The sequence below is a fragment of the Ahaetulla prasina genome, chromosome 1 (genome assembly GCF_028640845.1).
Source record: "Ahaetulla prasina isolate Xishuangbanna chromosome 1, ASM2864084v1, whole genome shotgun sequence".
In the NCBI taxonomy this organism is placed as follows: domain Eukaryota; kingdom Metazoa; phylum Chordata; class Lepidosauria; order Squamata; family Colubridae; genus Ahaetulla; species Ahaetulla prasina.
In genome coordinates this window covers 153,010,715-153,030,206 of record NC_080539.1, presented here as the reverse complement: position 1 = coordinate 153,030,206, position 19,492 = coordinate 153,010,715, and the positions used below count along the sequence as shown (strand labels likewise).

The 19,492-nt window shown below is 39.8% G+C and overlaps 1 long non-coding RNA gene across 1 annotated transcript; it reads right to left on the bottom strand.

The window, feature by feature from the left end:
- Positions 1-2,712: 2,712 nt before the first annotated feature.
- On the bottom strand, positions 2,713-15,340 carry LOC131195963 (uncharacterized). The gene is made up of 3 exons (XR_009154589.1): positions 15,207-15,340; positions 12,087-12,198; positions 2,713-6,129 (listed from the first exon to the last, which is right to left on the bottom strand). It is a non-coding gene; the product is annotated as an uncharacterized LOC131195963 (long non-coding RNA).
- Positions 15,341-19,492: the final 4,152 nt, after the last annotated feature.

The window sequence follows — 19,492 nt, the reverse complement described above, 5'->3', positions numbered from 1 at the left end:
AAAGCAAACAAATGGAGGTACAAAAACTAAAGCTGCTGTTTTTAGCAAGATGAGCAAGTATACTGCTCTGCCTGTCCTCTTCTTATTCTCATCTATCCATGGAGGGTTTCTATATTAATGAAATGTCACGATCCTGAATTGCTTGACAGATACTTATCCTGAAAATATGGATAACAAAAGGACTAAATGTCTTCAACATACTGAGACTAAGAATCATTAAGCCCACTGATATTTACTACAAAATAAAGATGCATAGACTTTTCTGGTTGCTTGCAATCCAGCAACAATACCTTTGTTCCCTAGAGCAAGGATTGGTAACCTTTTTGGCACCGAGTGCCGAAAGTGTGTGTGTGTGTGTGTGTGTGTGTGTGTGTGTGTGTGTGTGTGAAAGCACGTGTGCATGCACACACACCCATAATGCAATGCGTGTGACGCCCCCATGTGTGCCCCCTGCGCATGCATGCTCAACTCCCGCATGTTTGCCCCACCCCCACGCATTCGCATGCATCTCCCGCATGTGCCCCGACCTTGCACATGCGCAGCAGAGACCCAAAAACCAGCTGGCTGTCAGGAGGTGCACGCACACATATGTGGCAGAGCTTGCATGCCCACAGAGACGACTCTGCGTGCCACCTGTGGCACACGTGCCATAGGTTCGCTAGAGAGTCGCATAATAGATAAAAAATGTTCTTTTCCAAAAATTCTAAAATTCAAAGTATTAGAAGACTGGTATTGCTCATCCCTATATATGTTTTCTTACATTTCTGGGGAGGGGGAAATCATATTCCATAATAATATTTTTAAAACAAACTTTAATATTCCTTTTGAATCCTTTTTTTTCCAGCTTAAGGATAAACTTATACATAAATCATTATTACTACTGGTTCTAGCCAACAGTCTTTAACTATTACAAGCCTGGATGTTTATTGGATAAATTATTCTAATAAATAAGGCTTGCTTCACCACCTTTCCTCTTGGATGGTAAGATCTGAATGACATTCTTCTTGCAGTTCTTTCATTGCTTCCATAATAATTTAAAAACCCTTTTTTTTTAACCCTCTAAACATATCTGTTTATACAGAGGGTGTGATGGATGAGGAGACCACACAACGGGATAATGTTAAACTGATATGAATATAAGTATTATACAAACATATCACATATGGAAGCAATTAGGTATGCACAGATTCATTGCACAAGACCACATATGAGCGTCCTTGAAATAATCTTTCTTGTTCTAGAAAATTGGCGGTGACAAGAGAGAACAGATGAAATGAAATACCAAGAAAAGTTTTCACACTAGAAATCTGAAGCAGCTTTGCATGAGTCTGAGATAAATCATGGTCTAAAATATCAATATGAACTTGTTTTTCTTTTTTTTGCTTTCTTTCATTTTTTCCATCTTAAGAAAATATATTTTTATTTATAGTACTGAGATGTGGTCAGTAAAGTATCCTACTGAATTTCTGGCTATAATCCAGACTGTAGAAAAAAAGAGCTTTGTTCAAAAACATTAACATCAAAATGCCTAAAGTAGCTTGTAGTGAATTTCCTGCAGGTGAACAAAGTATAGCATTGTAACAATCATTTCTGTTGGCTTATGGCTAATATTTACAGACTTTTCTCTTGAATCAGCTCCAGAAGATGACAAATTCAAGGTGCCCAAAACAACCTGTATTTCAAACATGCGTAAAGACAAAGTGCTTCAGATATGAAACCCACATACAACAGTCTGCACGCTTTCCATCTATTGGCTGGTACATGAACTGAAATCAGACAGACTCCCAATCCATGGTCCTCCCCCTAGGTAAGCCCCATAGGATGCTGTCTGGACATCAGTAAGACCTTCCTGATATCTTTATTCTCTTTCAAGAGAAGAAGTGCAATTGACTTCCATACCGTCAAATGAGAAATAATGTTGCTTTAAAATTATTGTTATACTCCTACTGACTGTTTAATGTATTGGATTGTTAAAATTTTACTGGAAGCTTTGTTGTACAGCAATGTTATAGTTGTATTATTTTGATTTGCTGTCACATGCCAAAAGTGGGGGTCGCGCGGGGAGTCACGTGTACACATGCTCACACCCAAAAGTCAATGTGCCCTGACCCCTGCATGCGACCCCACTGTGCTCCCCCGCTTTTGGCACATGATGGCCCAGTGGGCCCGGTAGGCCAGTTTTTTTGCCTTCCCCAGACTCCAGAGACTTTTTTGGAGCCTGGGGAGGGTGAAAACAGCCTTCCCCACTCATCCCCAGAGGCCCTCCGGAGGCCAGAAAAAGCCCGTTTCCTGACTTCCAGTGGACCCGGAAGTCCCGAAAATCAGGTGGCCAGCGTGCACATGTGCGCTGGAGCTGAACTAGGGCAATGCTCGCATGCCCACAGATATGGCTCCATGTGCCACCTGTGGCACGCATGCCATAGGTTTGCCATCACGGTGATATACCATCCAGGACAACTCTGAGAGAAAAATGCAGGAATAATAATTTAATCATTATTTACTTATTTTGTTCATACATTCCCCACATAGCCGACTATCTCACAAAACTGGCTCTGAGTGATCATAAAACCAAAATCAAAACATTTCATAATAAGAACATAGTATTGTTAACGAAGACTAGAAAAGACTATTCTTGGTGTTTCAAAAACTAAAACATGGATTGTAAAAGATTTACATAGCCTTCGGTGAGGTTACCAGTATATGAAATAAAAATGGAAGCACTATTACCCTTTTGAGGTGGGGCGGGGAACCAGCCCTTCTTGATTTGTACAAAGCATATATTTAAGAAAGACATTATAGCATTTTGATTGCCTTATCTATATACATTCCTGGTCCTTAACCCAGAGACAAATGGGTCAAGTTCATAAAGAAGGAATAAAGAAACCTGAAAAGGTTTTGCTCCTTTCCTCAGTGAGCCATTTTGCTCACTGAGTGGAGAACAAAAATTCACATAAAGCCGTTAGTATTCGATAGGAAACAAGTTAAGGCAACTGCATGCAGTGCAGGATTACTGCCATCAGGACATGGAAAAATGTCAGTGTTCATGAGTGATGCCAAGCCTTCTGACAAAACATGTCAACTGCTCTTGACTCATTGTGGGTGGTTTATTGCAAATCCGAAGACAGAATATCAGTTGCCCGTATTCTTGTCTTTTCCACCAGTCACTTCTCCTCTTGCTTTATCAACATCGCTCTCTCTTAAATAACTACCTGTTCTATATTTGAAATGTTCTCTAATGTAACAGAAGTTCTGTGGTTTCTTTCCCGTCTGTCTCCAAAATCATAAGCTTTGCACCAATGCCACCTTCACCTGAAACAACCTTAGGTACGCACAGTAGCCTTTACTGTTGTTTTTCTTTCTCATTCCTTTCTTCCTGATACTATTCTTTTCAGGTACCCTGTGCAGTCTAAATATAGATTAATACTTCTTTAAGGAAAAAAATTATACAAAGCACTCTGCTATACATGTTGATGCAAAATGTCTCAAAGCCTACAGGTTGTTAAAACTTCAAGGTTTAAGTTCCTAAGCTTATTATCATTGTTGTTCATTATTATACAAATAACAGCATTTTTAAAAATTTTCTTCCTCCAAAAGGAGCTCAAAAATGCCCCTCCTCCAACAAAAACAACCAAATATAATGTAAACTCTCTTAAATCAAGGCAGTACCGTTAGTTCATGAGAGAAGGCCTTTTCACACCTTTAAGCTGAAGTGCTATTCATCATACTGAATAGAATAGAATAGAATAGAATAGAATAGAATAGAATAGAATAGAATAGAATAGAATAGAATAGAATAGAATAGAATTTTTTTATTGGCCAAGTGTGATTGGACACACAAGGAATTTGTCTTGGTGCATATGCTCTCAGTGTCCATAAAAGAAAAGATACCTTCATCAAGGTACAACATTTACAACATAAATGATGGTCATAGGGTACAATTTAACACTTAATGATACAACACTTAATGATAAGCACAGGGTACAAATAAGCAATCAGGAACAATCAATATCAACATAAATCATAAGGATTACCAGCAACAAAGTTACAGTCATACAGTCATAAGTGGAAAGAGATGGGTGATGGGAACGATGAGAAGATTAATAGTAGTGCAGATTTAGTAAATAGTTTGTCAGTGTTGGGGGAATTATTTGTTTAGCAGAGTGATGGCCTTCAGGAAAAAACTGTTCTTGTGTCTAGTTGTTCTGGTGTGCAGTGCTCTATAGTATCTATATAGTATATATATATAGTAGCCATATTAACAGCATCATCTGTTGATCTATTTGCTCAGTATGCAAATTGCAAGAGGTCTAACAGCAGATCCGTGATGGTTTTCAAGTGGGACAGAACTAGCCTTTCAGAGGTTTTCATGACTACAGATGTTAGAGCAACTCATCTGTAGTCATTCAGTTCCTTGATGATGGGCTTCTTTGGCACTGGGATGATAGCAGAGCGTTTGAAGCAAGAAGGAACATAGCACATCTCTAATGATTTATTGAAGATATGGATGAAGATGGGGCCAATTGGTCAGCACAGACTTTTAAGCAAGAAGGAGTTATCTTGTCTGGGCCTGGAGCTTTTCCTGGCTTTTGTCTGTGAAATAGGTCCTGCACTTCCTTCTCTGTGATCACTAGGGGTTGTGAACCCAATGGGATGGGGTCAATTGTAGGAGGCTTGGCTGTTGTTGGTGTGTCTGAGATGGGGGTTGTGGAGATAGGTGGCTGTAGTTTCCTTTCAAACCTGCAGTAAAACTCATTCAGGTCATCCGCCAGTTGTTGATTACCTTCAGCCTGGGAAGGAGGTTTGCCATAGCTTATGATATTTTTAAGAGTTTTCCACATGTTTGCTGGTTCATTTGCTGAAAACTGATTCTTTAGGTTTTCAGAGAAGCTTCTTTTTGCTGCTCTGATCTCCCTTGTTAGTGCATTTCTGGCCTGATTGTACAGCATTTTATCACCTTTCCTATAGGCTTCCTCTTTGGAATGACGTAGCTGCTTAAGTTTAGGTGTGAATCAAGGTTTGTTGTTACTGTATATTCGCAAGTTCCTTGTAGGTACACATAGGTCTTCATAGAAGCTGACATATGATGTTACAGTATCTGTGAGTTCATCCAGGTCTGCAGAGGTATCTTCAAAAATATTCCAATCAGTGCAGTCAAAGCATACCTGTAGCTTTAATTTTGCCTCCTCCGTCCAGGTCTTCACTGATTTAATTGTTGGTTTTTTGGTTTTAAGTCTTTCCCTTTAAGCAGGTACAAGGTGAATCATGCAATGATCAGAGTGTCCTACAGCTGCTCGTGGTAAAGACCGATAAGCATCTTTTAGTGTTGTGTAGCAATGGTCTAGAGTATTCTTGCCTCTGGTGGGACAATTGACATGCTGAAAGTATTTTGGTAGCTCTTTCCTTAAGTTTGCCTTGTTTAGATCTCCCAAAATAATGGCCAGTGAATCAGGGTGTTTGGTTCAGCCTCCATGATTTGGTCAGCTAGAGTTCGTAATGCCTTGTTTACACAGGCTTGTGGTGGGACATAAACAGCAATTAGAAGAAATGAGGAAAATTCATGAGGCGAATAGTATGGTTTGCAGTTTATAATTAAAATCTCTAAATTGTTGTCATAGAATTTGTAAATTACTTTTAAATCTTGACACCAGTTGCTGTTAATATATAGACATAAGCCTCCTCCTTTCTTTTTACCAGATGTTTCTGTAATTCTGTCTGATCATTCAATCTGAAACCCTGGAATGTTCAGGCTGCTATCTTCAATTGATTCATTTAACCAGTTTTCAAAGAAGCATAGGACTGCTGAATTGCAAAAATCAGAATAGTATTTGTTTAAGAGGAGTATTTCATCCATCTTATTTGCAAGTGAACGTACATTTGTTAGGAAAATTGAAGGCAAAAGAGTTTTATCGCGATTTCTTAATCTGTTTAAGATCCCAGCCCATTTACCTCTCTTTTGCCGCTTTCGTTGTTTGGTTTTTTTGGTAATCCATGGCTCCGTGGGAATTGCCTCCTCCTGTGTTAGAATCTCCTCCGCGTTTGTAAAGGGGGGGGATCACAGAAAGCTGCTCCTTAAAGAAATGTTGCTTAATTTTTAGCAGATGGTCTCGTGAATAGGAAATCTGTAGTGAGCTGCAGAGAACAATTAGAAATAAAGAAACCATTAGAGAGCATTTCACCGAGGCAGCCTTCGTCGGCGCCATCTTGGAATAAGCCAGCTGAAAATTATATCAGTATAAAATTGGTTGTCCTGATTGCAGATTCCCTGGTTCTTCTCTTCACTAGACTAGCCATGTCCAGTCCCTGTAACCGTTCTTCAAGTCCCTTAATCTTCTTTGCTGCTCTTCTCCGCACTTTCTAATGTCTCAGCTATATGCTGCTTACAGCCATTCAGACTGACGCTTTGCTGTATGTAAACCCTTCAAATAAATAGACATTCTGGGACATGCAGAAAAAGAATGTTCTGAGAATATGTTTGCGCCATGATTAAAGGCAAGTGGGGAAAACCCCTTCAAAGAGATATCAGGAGTGAAATATTTTCAATGTTGACTCTAATCTTCCTTCCCAGAAGCCAGTATGTATTATATACTCCCAGATGACGTGATCTTGCTGGAACTCTAGAAACACTTGGCCCAGAAATGCCAATAGAGTAAAGGTCTTCTCTATGTCAGAAGAGAAGGGGGGAAAGGCTGGGTTTCAAATTGTTGCGCTTTAATAGAAGCTTATGACCATGGCCATATTTGGCATGGCTGCCATTTTGGATTTGTGGAAAGATGATCCAACTTTGTCATTGGAAGCTTTATTTTTTATTTTTTTCACTCTCCCAGTTTTGCCAAGGAGATGACAGAAAAGTTTCCTGGAATCCTTGGGAGCAGGGAGAAGATGAGGCAAGTTGACTCTTGCCCTTCCCTTTACCTAATGTAATAAGAAATTAAGCTTTGCCTTCCCTTTGCTGGATGGAATTGGAATTCTTTTGCTTAAGCTAGAGGGACAGTTTGCAAACTCACTATTCCGATCTTGTGTATTGTGGAATTGTCCTTGTGTATTCCCTTTTGTGATTGAAGAATTTAGAAACATTGAAAACCAATGCCCAGATAAATGGCCCTATGGCTAATTCCAAAATTAGAAAGAAGCAGATAATGTTTTATTAGTGCCAAGCCTTTTCCCACAGCCTCTCTAATCCCGTTCCCACCCTCACTTTTCCAAATAAGGTTTACAAAAAAGGTGCGGTTTCATGATGACTCATGGATGGATTCCTGCCAAATAACAGAATGTAAAGCAACAAAGTTCTGCTTCCTCCTAGTAAAATGAGACTGTTCAAATCTCCAAAGCATGTGTTATCTGTGTGCAAATTATATTCCTTTGTTATCACATCCTTCCTTTGAAGAACAAGGGTTGGTGTAAATGGCTTGCCCCATTTTATCACCACACTAGCCAGGCTGGAATGTCAGTCATCAAAATCCTTTCTGAAGGGATCTGAACTCAGATTTACCTTCGAAACAAGCTGATAGCAATTAGCTTTCATAAACCTTTGGGGCCTTAGAAAGTATTTTTGCAGGAGTGAAAGGTGAGATAACAGCTTTAAGTCAAATCATGTCTGCACGGGTGTATATCTCTTGTTATTTTCAGGTGCCATTCATACAATCCTTTTTCCTTTTTTTGCATCCTGAAAAGTATGAATGGATCTGAAGATTTTACTGATAGCAATTATAGAGCATAGTTTAGTTTAGTTTACTTTATTGTCATTGCATCTCGTACAACAAAATTAAATGCCATCTTCAGTGTACATTATAACTATAAAAATAAAACACAAACACACATCCTTCACATGCTATACAGCTGAATTGAAAACCCGATATTGCATTAATATTGCAGTATACAGTAGAATTCAATATAGTTACTGCCCTGGGATAGAAGCTGTTTTTCAGCCTATTTGTCCTTGTTTTTATTGTCCTGTACCATCTGCCAGATGGTAAAAGTTCAAAAAAAAGGGTGGCCAGGATGAGATGGAACTTTAAGAATGTTTTGAACTTTCTTAAGGCAGCGGGAGCTATAAAGCTCTTCCAAAGAGGGGAGAGGGCAGCCAATGATCCTCTGGGTAATGACGTTGACTCTCTGGAGTGCTGTCCTATCTGCCACTGTGCAATTGGCAAACCATACACAGGTGCAGTAAATTAAAATACTCTCTATGGTGCAGCGGTAGAAGGCCACCATAAGTTTTTCATTCAGTTGTTGTTTCCTGAGAAGTCTCAGGTAGTATAATCTCTGCTGGGCCCTTTTTACCAGTGCTGCAATGTGAGTGCCCCAGGTCAGGTCCTCTTTTATGATAACATAACACCCAGAAACTTAAAACTGGCCACTTGCTCCAGTCTATATGAAACATCATTTTGTAATACTGATAATGTTCAAATTTAGTCAGGATATCTCAAGAAAGACACAACACTGCCTAATAAAATGCAGAAATAGCACTGTGCTCTAGATTTATCCTCCTTACCAAAAAGCACACTTTGAACCTTTTACCTCTTGTGAGAGATGATAAAGTGACCATTCTCCACATGATAGTCTGATGTTACCGTCCCAGCATACTCTTACAACTTGGCTTAATTCAACCTTTGCTTAATATCTACTATGCATCCATATTTTACTGAATATACTGATGCATTATGTTGTCACTCACTTTTAAGGGAGCTTTAAAAACTACCTAACTTTTTTCACTGAGTAATTATTTCCTTTGCCAAATTTATTTTTATTTTTATTTTTCCTGCTGTATAATGCAGAATGTCTATTAAGGATGTCCTGGACTGTCCACAGAAATGGTCTTAGCTATATTTTAGCAATAGCTATGTATTATAGAAATGATCTGTGGGTTTGAATGTGAGATGTGAATTATGAGTGGAATGAAGATATGAAAAGCCGCACCGATGAAGGTCTTGCAAAATATATTTAGATATTGTGATGTATTGTTAGCCTTCCCAGATAAACTGGACAGGAAATAGAACTAAGTGAATGAATTCTACTTTATTGTAAGGCTATATCACAGAATTTTGCAAATTTGAAGGCACAAACTTCCTGTTACCACATTTAACTGGTTAATCCATTGGGGTGGATTAACTCCTTCTGAGGTTTATTCCACTTGATGTTAAGCCACTGGAAGCTCCTGCTTGTCTTGTCTGATTGCTTCTTAGGCAGCTTCTTCTCCTCTTTCCCAAAAGCCATTCACACATTCTGTGTGTCTATACTTTCAAAGATCAGAATAGTGGAAGAAACAGTATTCTACTATATACCCTATATACCCTATGGAAGTAAAACTTGGATTTTGAAGAAGCAGTCTAGAAATTTTTTTGGTACTTTTGCAATTTGATATTGGGGGGATACTCCTGAGAATACCATGGACAAGAAAAGAAAACAGTGGATTACTGATCAACCCAGAGATCTCACTTGAGGCAAAAATGACCATACTTATTATGCAATAAATTTATTTGGACAAAACTCTAATGCTGGGAAAAGGGGAAGGAATGGAAGAAGAAGACAACAACAGTAAGGTAGATGGACTCAGTTGTAGTGGCAATTGGTATAATGTTGGAAAATTTGAAGGGCTAAGGCTAAGTTAGGGACAGATCATAGTGGAGAAAATCCATCTATATGGTGCTAAGAGTCGGCAACAACTTGATGGCACATAATCAATCAAACAAACAAACAAACAAACAAACAATGGAAATGGGATGACGTGGCAGTTACTTCTCTTCTCAAATCTCCCAAGATTTTTTTCTTCCTACACCTTCCAAACCTGTATTTTAAATTCTCCTATTGCACCCATTTCCGATTTGTGCCATACAGATATTGTTGAACTAAAAATGTAATGGTCATTGATTGCGAGAATCCTCCTTGATCATAATCCAAAACAGCTGGGGCAATCTAGCTGAAAGAATGTTATTGTGTAAATATCAGCAATTATGTTCTTTTTGATATTAGGACATATAGCAGTTAGTAAATAAAGAAAATAAACACCAAAACTCCTATCCTCTACATCAGAGGTGTTAAATTGGTGGCCTGTGGGCAGGATGCATCATGCACAGGCCATGCCCACCCCAGCTCTACAAAGGGAAAAAACATCACGAAATGTCACATGATGGCAACGTGATGCCACGAGTTTAACACCCGTGTTCTACATATAAGAGCCATGGTGGCACAGTTGTTAGAATACAGTATTGCACTATGAGCCATAGTGGCACAGTGCTTAGAGTGCAGTAATGTAGGCTACTTCGGCTGCTGCCAGCTGACTGCAATTTGGTAGTTCAAATCTCACCAGCTCAAGGTTGACTCAGCCTTCAATCCTTCCAAGGTCAGTAAAATGATGACCCAGAGTGTTGGGGGCAATAGGCTGACTTTGTAAAGCACTTAGAGAGGGCTGTAAAGCGATGTATAAGTCTAAGTGCTATTGCTATTGCTATATCCTCCCCATCATCAATTCAGTTCTAATGAACAGGTCAAATTTTGTATCCAAAGGTCTTTTCTATCTTCTCTCTTTTATAGCAGGTGAAGCAGAGTCAGTAAATTCCAGAGAGATAGCCAACTGGGGGTGCTGCAGGCTTTCAAGATACCTGAAATGCAGTGGTGGGTTTCAATTTTTTTTACTATCGGTTCTGTGGGCATGGCTTGGTAGACATGGCAGGGGAAGGATACTGTAAAATCGCCATTTCCACTCCACTCCAGGGGAAGGTTACTGCAAAATCCCCATTTCCTCCCTATCAGCTGGGATTTGGGAGGCAGAGAATAGATGGGGGCGGGGCCAGTCAGAATTTTTACTACTAGTTCTCTGAACTACTCAAAATTTCCGCTATTTCCAGAACTGGTCAGAACCTGCTGAAACCCACCTCCGCTGAAATCCAATCTACTGGGGTGTCTTTGCCTTAATAAATGTGTTTATCATTGGACTTCTGGAGTTTTTTATTTCGAAATAACTAAATAGCCAAGAATTTGAAGAAATCACAGTTGTTATCTCCATATGTCTTTTCATGAAATATAAATGTCAAAATCCCAGCCACTTTAGAAGGAGACTGTTACCGAAAGGCCTGGGCATCAATTTAAATATCTTGACAACTTTGCAAGGGCAACTTAATATGGTTCCTGCCACAATTTTTCCTTTTGGGAATTATAACGGATTGTACAGGGATTGAGACTAAATTGATTCTGAATTTAATAACAGCAGCAAGACTGTTGATTGGACAATACTGGAAGAAAGAAGAGATACCTACAATAGAAGAATGGATATTGAAAGTTATTAATTTGGCTGAGATGGCTAAAATCTCAGCGTTTTTAAAAGACAATATGCAGGAAAGATATTTAATTGAATGGAAAAAATGGATTGATTATCTACAAAACAGATATCAGATTAAGAAATATCAGATTGCCTTTGAATAATTAGAAAGTTATTTTATGTAATGGGGAGGAGGTTGGGAGATGAAAAGCTTTGGATGTGGTTATTTGGATTGGAAGGGAAAATTTTATTCTATGTTTGGTTTGTGTATAATAATACCTTGTGATTGACCCGGGAAGCCGGGGGGGGGGAGGGAGGGGGGAAGGGGTTGTGTTTTTTTTTTGGGAGGGAGGGGGAAAAAAGGGGGGAAAATGTTTTTGTTTTTTAAAACTCTTTCAATAAAAAAAAAATATGGCTGGTAAAATGAACGACATACCATCTCGTGGCATGTCATTATGCATTTTGCACAAGACATTGTAATATCTCATGCTTCTGGGTTTCTTTCTGGGATTGGGTGGTGTGAACGAGCAAAGTTGAGCTCACTGTCTGCTCTTTTCAAAAGTAGCTGCAGTCATGCAGACAAGTCACCCCCGCCTTCCCTCAGGCATTCATTCATCCATTCCCCAAGAACCGCACTCACAGGCATCCAAGCCAGTGTCCCAGCTGCCTGGCTAACTGAGCCAACCCTGGTGTTTTCAAGGACATGCTGACCTGAACAGAGGCAGCGTCACCCAACTCAGTCCTTTGAGTGTACAGAAGCAAATGCAAAGACCGAGTGGGAGGAGAGGGTTGTGTGGAGCAGGAAAAGTGAAAGAACACGAGGCTTACTTACGGATGAGGAACCAAGGAAGCAGAGGCCACATTGTGAGATTGGGAGCACTCACAAGCAGGCAAGAGGACCTTCACACAACTGTCAGGGCCACAACTATGATGAGCAGCATATCCTGCAAAAAAATGGAAAAGGAGCAGCCATAATGACACAGCAGTTCGTCCCAACTAGTGTAAAAAGGCAAAGGTTGTATGTTACTTTAAAGTCTTTGAGTCTTTGGTCTGAACTGGGTATGAAAAGAATGATTATTAAAGGAGAGAGAGTATTAAAGATGAATTTGCATAGCAACGTCGCCTTGCAAAGTCCTAGAAGGGTGAAGTTGACCCAGAGCGATGGCTTGTTGTTGCGGAAGGTGTGTGCTGCAATAAAGTATTGGGTACAGATTTCCTACATTGTCCAGTCCTTGGAGAGCAAAGAACCCTCCTGGGTGTATGCCCGTGTGCGTTCTTTGCTGCACCGTGTGTGCAGTTTTCATTATTTTATTTGTTCCTAATTAGGATTTACAGCAGGAAATAATGTCCCAGACCATTACTGCTGTTTATGATTCCATATATGTGCAGCTGCTAAGTAGGCACCCAATCTCCACCAATAACTTCCTTCCTTTATACTGGAATCCTCTTGCTGCCCAAATGCCTGTTATTTATTCCTGTCTCCCTTTGTTTTTCCATTACATTACTTCTTCCTCTTCCTGTTCATTAACAAATATCCGGGGGAGGGGGATTTATGTTGTTGCTGTAGCAACAACAACTTTGATTTGTAAAAATTGAATGATTCTTCTGCATGATACTGGCTGAAAAGTTCTACCGTAAGCATTTTGCCATTTATTCAAGACATCAAACTCTGGGGTCAGAAAGAACATAAAAGAGAGCTTTCTCTCTCGGCTTTCAGTTTTGGCCAGCAAAAATCCAAAATAACCAAAATAGTTGAGAGGTTTTTATCTCTTTGCTGCCATTTGGCCACTGACCAGTTTTTTTCACAATCTCACCTTGCCAGTATTGTACAGCTAGTCCTCGCGTTACGACCACAAGTGAGCCCAAAATGTATGTTGTTAAGCGAGACATTTGTTAGGCGAGCTTGTTCCGTTTTACCACTTTCCTTGCCACAGTTGTTGAGTGAATCACTGCAGTTGTTAAGTTAGTAACATGGTTGTTAAATGAATCTGGCTTCCCCGATTCTGACTTTGCTTGTCAGAAGGTTCCAAAAGGTGATCATGTGACCCCAGGACACTGCAACCGTCATAAATATGAGTCAGTTGCCAAGCATCTGAATTTTGACCATGTGACCAGAGGGATGCTGCAACAGCTGTATTTTGGTCTTTTCCATTGTGCAGCAAGCAGTGTGAAGGATATTACTGTCTGTGGCTGCTGGCCATACGACTTAGATGCCTCCTCCACTATCAAACCATAATCATCACCCCAAATGGATAAACCATCAGAGCTATAATGACAACAAAAACTTCTTTTGAATTAGTGGCCATACTAGTGGGGACAAGTCTCTGGGAAAGAGATAAATGCCAGTAACATGTTTTCCCAAAGGCATGCACATGTTCACTTTCCCTTTGCCCCTTTCCCTATATTCATACATACTGACAATGGAGAAGAGACTAAAGCAGCAGCATCTGAAAAAAGTCCTCTGTCTTGAGGCAAGCTCGATTTCGGATAACCGTGGCAACAGTATAAAACTGATTTGCCATTGTCCTCTTTCATATTTTCTTATCTTTCTAGCTTCATCTGCAAACCTAAGATTCCCTGGTGTTCCCCATCCAAGTATTGACCAAGCCGACCTTGTTTAGCACGCGCAGCCATATCGGTGGGCATGCGAGCTCAGCTCTGGTGCACATCGGTGCACTGGCCAGCTGATTTTTGGGCCTTCTGGGCCCACCAGAAGTTGGCAAACGGGCTATTTTTGGCCTCTGGATGGCCCCCAGAGGGGTGGGGAAGGCCATTTTTGCCCTCCCCCGACTCCTAGAAAGGCTCTGGAGGATGGGGACAGCAAAAAATGGGACTTCCAGTCCCACTGGAAGTTGACAAATGGGCTCTTTTCGGCCTCCAGAGGACCTAGGGAGTGGGGGGCCACTTTTGCCCTCACCAGACTTCTACAAAGACTCTGGAGACTGAGGATAGCAAAAAATGGGCCTACCGTGCAGGGGTGAAATCTAAAAATTTTCCCTACTGGTTCTGTGGACGTGGCTTAATTGGTGTGCGTCACTTGGTGGTCAGGTGACTGGGTGGGCGTGGCCAATAACAATAAATAATAAAAATAATAAAGTACACAAAACAATGAGATACCAAAAACCAATTTTCACACTTTACACAACTCTCTTTGTAGTTTGCAGCCATTAGGAAATACATAACAGACTTATTTCTGAAATCTTACTGGAGAGGAGATTACAAAGAGGAGACCCAGCATTTCTTGAGGAGACTAATTCCTCTTTGCCCAGGAAAAAATCAATTTCCAGCCTAAAAAATGATCCATTGGATCTGATAGAGAAATGTTAACAATCTTATCAAACCAGAAGATGGTAACTGTGCTTATCTACAAGCAGCTATTCTTAAAACACTGGAGGCTGAGTGATGGGAACTGAGCTAATCAAGGAATTCCCAGAGGCTGTATTTGGCTCGAATGCTATTTTAGCATAAACAACTGTATTAAAAATAATTATATGCCTTTTTGTTTAAAACATGGGGAGAGGTAAGTTGCTAGTCTGTTACAGGATTATCCTGGAAACAGTCCTGTCACAAACCTCGTGGCCTTCACAATTCACTCCAAAAATACTGTCAACTGACTATTTTCCCAGTGGGGGGAAAATGGTAGATTTTGTGCCATAAATAGGATTTTCTTCACAACAAAGCAGTGGTTTGTCAAGACATCTGGGTTTCAAGTAACAATAAGCAACTTTGGGTATTTACTGCATGCAAAGACACATGCAAATTGACAAATCTGAAGCTAACGCCAAGGTAGGCAGGTAGCTTAGCATCTTTATAACTGAAAGTTGTCAGTGTGCTATTACAGTCTAGCGAATTCTAATAATTCCTGTGATTCCTTGCCATGTCAACAGCTCATATACAGGATCACAACATCGTGTTTAGAGTCTATGTCAAACATAGGTCTGAATATACATACAGTAAGTTTCTGTACAAATAGCATCCTCCAAAGAATTGGGCCCACCTTCTCTTCAGATTGAGGCTGTGCGACCTCAATGCAGCCTTTCAGAATGGAAAGAAAAGGGTTGCTTCATCAAAGGCAGAGGCTTCTAAATAGGGTGTGATCTCCTTTGTGGAGATGCCATCATGGACATCAGGGAGTGGTGCCTTGGGAATTACGTGAGGAATATGTCTGTGCTTGTTTCGGTTTCTATGGCCTCAGGAATAAAAGGAAGCCATATTTTTAAAAAAGGGAGCAAATCTGCAATTACACTATCCATAAATAGATACCTGAGAGAGTCTCTTCCCACCCCTGCCAACTTTTATAATTTTAAAAAGGTAGATTTTTATCATTCAAATCTTTTTTTTTTTTTAGGAGGCATGACTCTTAGAAGTTGAACTGTTCGTCTTTGTATCTTCTGTGATCTTATGTAAAGGCGGTGTTTATGGTTTGCACGGGGAAAGCTCTTTTATATGGGCATTTGCTACATGCCCATGATCTGCCTTAATCATAGTTCAGAGGAGCGTTTTTGTTAATTCAAGAAACAGGCCCAGCTGCACAGCTGGCCTCAACTCTCTCTCCCATCAGTTAATATTATCTCCCTTTTTATTACTATCATACTTGTGCCCATCCAAACACTAAGTTGTTACAAAAGAGTATCTGGAAATATCTGCTGTTGCTTTAAATCATCCTATTTTACCACAGAAATAGGATTCCTGGCTTCTGCTAATCTATCCCTTAGAGTTTCAAATGTTGCGCAACAAAAGTAATTGCTTCTTCCTCTCAGAGACTTTTCAGATATTTAATGACTTCTGGCTCAGCAGGGTTAAAATTCCCCTTTTCTGTATTTTCCCACTCTTCGTAAAATCTTTGGAAAAGGACCAGTGCAGAGATTTTTTTGGTGTGATGTACATTGTGACTGTAATTGGATAGCTAAAATTTACAAGTCTGAAGATTGTCAAAGATGGTACACAATAATACAACCACAGCAAGTCAGGAACCAGTACAGGTATTCACTTAACAAATGTTTCACTTAGCAACATAAATTTTGGGCTCAATTGCGGTCGTAAGTCGAGGACTAGTACAGGTAGTCCTCGACTTACGACCGCAATTGAGCCCAAAATTTATGTTGCTAAGTGAAACATTTGTTAAGTGAATTTTGCCCCATTTTATGACCTTTCTTGTCCTAGTTGTTAAGTGAATCACTGCAGTTGTTAAGTTAGTAACATGGCTGTTAAATGAATCTGGTTTCCCCATTGACTTTGCTTGTCAGAAGATCGCAGAAACTGATCACATTCCACCCCCCTCAAGGGACTACAACTGTCATAAGTATAAACCAGTTGCCAAGCATCTGAATTTTGATCACGTGACCATGAAGATGCTGCAATGGTCGTAAGTGTGAAAAATGGTCATAAATCACTTTTTTCGTTGTAACTTTGAACAGTCACTAAATGAAGTGCTGTAAGTTGAGGACCAGCTGTACAGTTCCTAGAGGGGGCAGGTGGCTAACAATTCTCCCACTTTTCCTCAGAAAATGATGTAAAAGGATTACAGACATGGGACTACAAGGAAATAGGGAATGCCACAAAGAATGAATTTATCTACAAACCTTATATGGAGCAAATGGACTAAAAAGTCTGAACTGCTATAAAGAAGATAGAAATTTGCCACTGATAAATGGATCATTATTCTCAGGAGACATACGAGCATCCTGCTCACCATCTGTTTATCATTTTGCAAGATTCTACCTGCGTGCATAAGTCATTTCTTTCTGTCTTCCCCATTTTCTCTTAAAATCCAGAGTTTAGTGCCTTCAAATGAACCCACAGAGGCAAACTGTGTGTGTTTAATAAAAATGTACTTCCAAGTAAACAATAATGACAGAATATCTTTCCTAAAGAAATGGATGATCTTCTACCTAAGCTGAAAGTAAACTTGACATTTCCTGTTGGAGTTTGTTTTTTTTTAGTGGCTTTCGAAAGCAAAGGCTTCATTGGTCACTTTTCAAAGGTATCATCCCACTAAAAATCTTGTATTTTGAGAATTTAGAAACAAATGAAAAAAATTACTTAGAATATAGGCATTGTGCTTTGTCTGCAACCTTCCCCAACTCTGTTTTGAACTACAACTTCATCCTTCTTATTCAGCATCTCTGTCTATGGCAGTCAGCATTTCTGGTGGTATGAGGCCGAAATTATGAGGGGGTAATTGTTTGATCAAATGGTGTATGGTAAAGGAGAGAGTCGGAGAGAGATTTCAGTCTGTTGGAGCTGAAGTAGGACTGAATAATGCAGTCGTGGAAGGAGATTCAGTGTTTACTTTTGAAAGGTAACATCAATCTCTTCTCTTCACTACATTGTCCTATCCTGCTCAACCTCATATGGACTGAAATTCAACTTTTTACAGATACAGTATATGATAGACTTTTACCCGAGGCTGAAAGTTGTTCTTATTTCCATAGTTTGGCTATATGATTATAAAATATAAAACAGTTATATAGGGACTGGAGGGTAAAATATATAAAGAACGGTTGCTGGAACTAGATATGTCTAGTCTTATGAAAAGAAGGACTAGGGGTGACATGATAGCAGTGTTCCAATATCTCAGGGGTTGCCATAAAGAAGAGGGAATCAAGCAGTGGTGGGATTCTACCGATTCAGACTGGTTCGGGCAAACCGTGAGCGAACCGGTTCTCTCTTTCTTTGAAGTGGGCCTGCCCACTCGCCCCTGCATTATACTCACATATATTTCTGCTTCCGAAGACCAGCTGATCGGGGCGGCAGAGTGGATTGCTGCTCCTCAGCTGTTTTCCCTGGTCTCAGCAACATGGAAGTTCAATTTTCTGCAAACTGTGCATGCGCTCACAGTGTGTGAAGCACACGCTCAGCGAACCAGTTGTCAAACCGGTAGGATCCTACCAGTGGAGTCAAGCTATTCTCCAAAGCACCTGAGGGCAGGACAAGAAGCAATGGATGGAAACTAATCAAGGAGAGAAGCAACTTAGAACTAAGGAGAAATTTCCTGACAATTAATCAGTGGAAAAACTTGCCTGCAGAAGTTGTGAATGCTCCAACACTGGAAGATTTAAAGAAGAGATTGGATAATCATTTGTCTGAAATCTCTACTGTCAAGATTGATGAGATTTATATAAACCTCTCTTTTACTGTCTTTTCACCAATCCCAAATAGCAAATTGGCAGCTAATGACTACAACATCCTAACACAAACCTACCCAGAAATAAAACTCTTTTAATTTAGTGGATATTTTACTGTTGCTTCATCCTATCCCCCTATGATTTTTAACTGATGAGTTCAGAATTGCCATTTTCAGATTCATAAGAGATAGAAAGTGGCAACCCCAATTCTGGCCTTCCTGTCCAAAAGAATAATTTTGCATCCTTTATGATAAATCCAGCTTTGTTTGACCAATCATCTCTCTACAGAATCAATTCAAACTCAAGATGCTCCAGTGTGATCAAACAGGTATTTCCTGATTTATTTATTTTTTTAAATCCAGGAACATTTCCAATAGAGAGCTTACAAAATAGTCCTGTCATCTATGTGCGAGGATGAATACTTTTTAAACAAATGATCTGAAATATAACTGCATTTATCTTTTCTTTTATGTACACTGAGAGCATATGCACCAAGACAAATTTCTTGTGTGTCCAATCATGCTTGGCCAATAAAAAATTCTATTCTATTCTATTTTTTTTTTTAAAAAAAGGTCTTCCAGGGAAGAGATGAATAAATGTCTTCTTGGCAAGCAAAAAGACATCTGAACAAAAAGTTTTTCAAAGAAACACTGTCATTTTCACATTATATTTGTTGGCAGAACAACTTCACACAACTATAAATATTTTAAAGGCAATCACTATGTTTTGTCATTATGTTCCAGCACTACAATTGGACTCTGGGCCTTAGTTCTAATTGCTGCTTAAAGCTTCATGAATAAGCTTTCACGCATCCCTCTGTGGAATCCCACTCATGAGACAACACCCCCCCTCTTCCAACACAAGAAAAGCAGGAAAACAGCTTTTTCTATTCCCTCTGTCCACACAGTCTTTTTTCTCCATTTCCAGAGCTCTGAAACGGTGGAATGGGGAGATTAAAAAGGGTCTATAAAGAAACTCAGTGAAAAGCATGTCTCCTCTAAACAGAAATGTCTGCTATCCTGAAGGCCCTCCTGCAGATAGAAGTAGCAATTCTTTTCACGAATTGCTGGGATCCAGGTTTGCAACACAAGTAAGCCAGATTGTTTAAAAT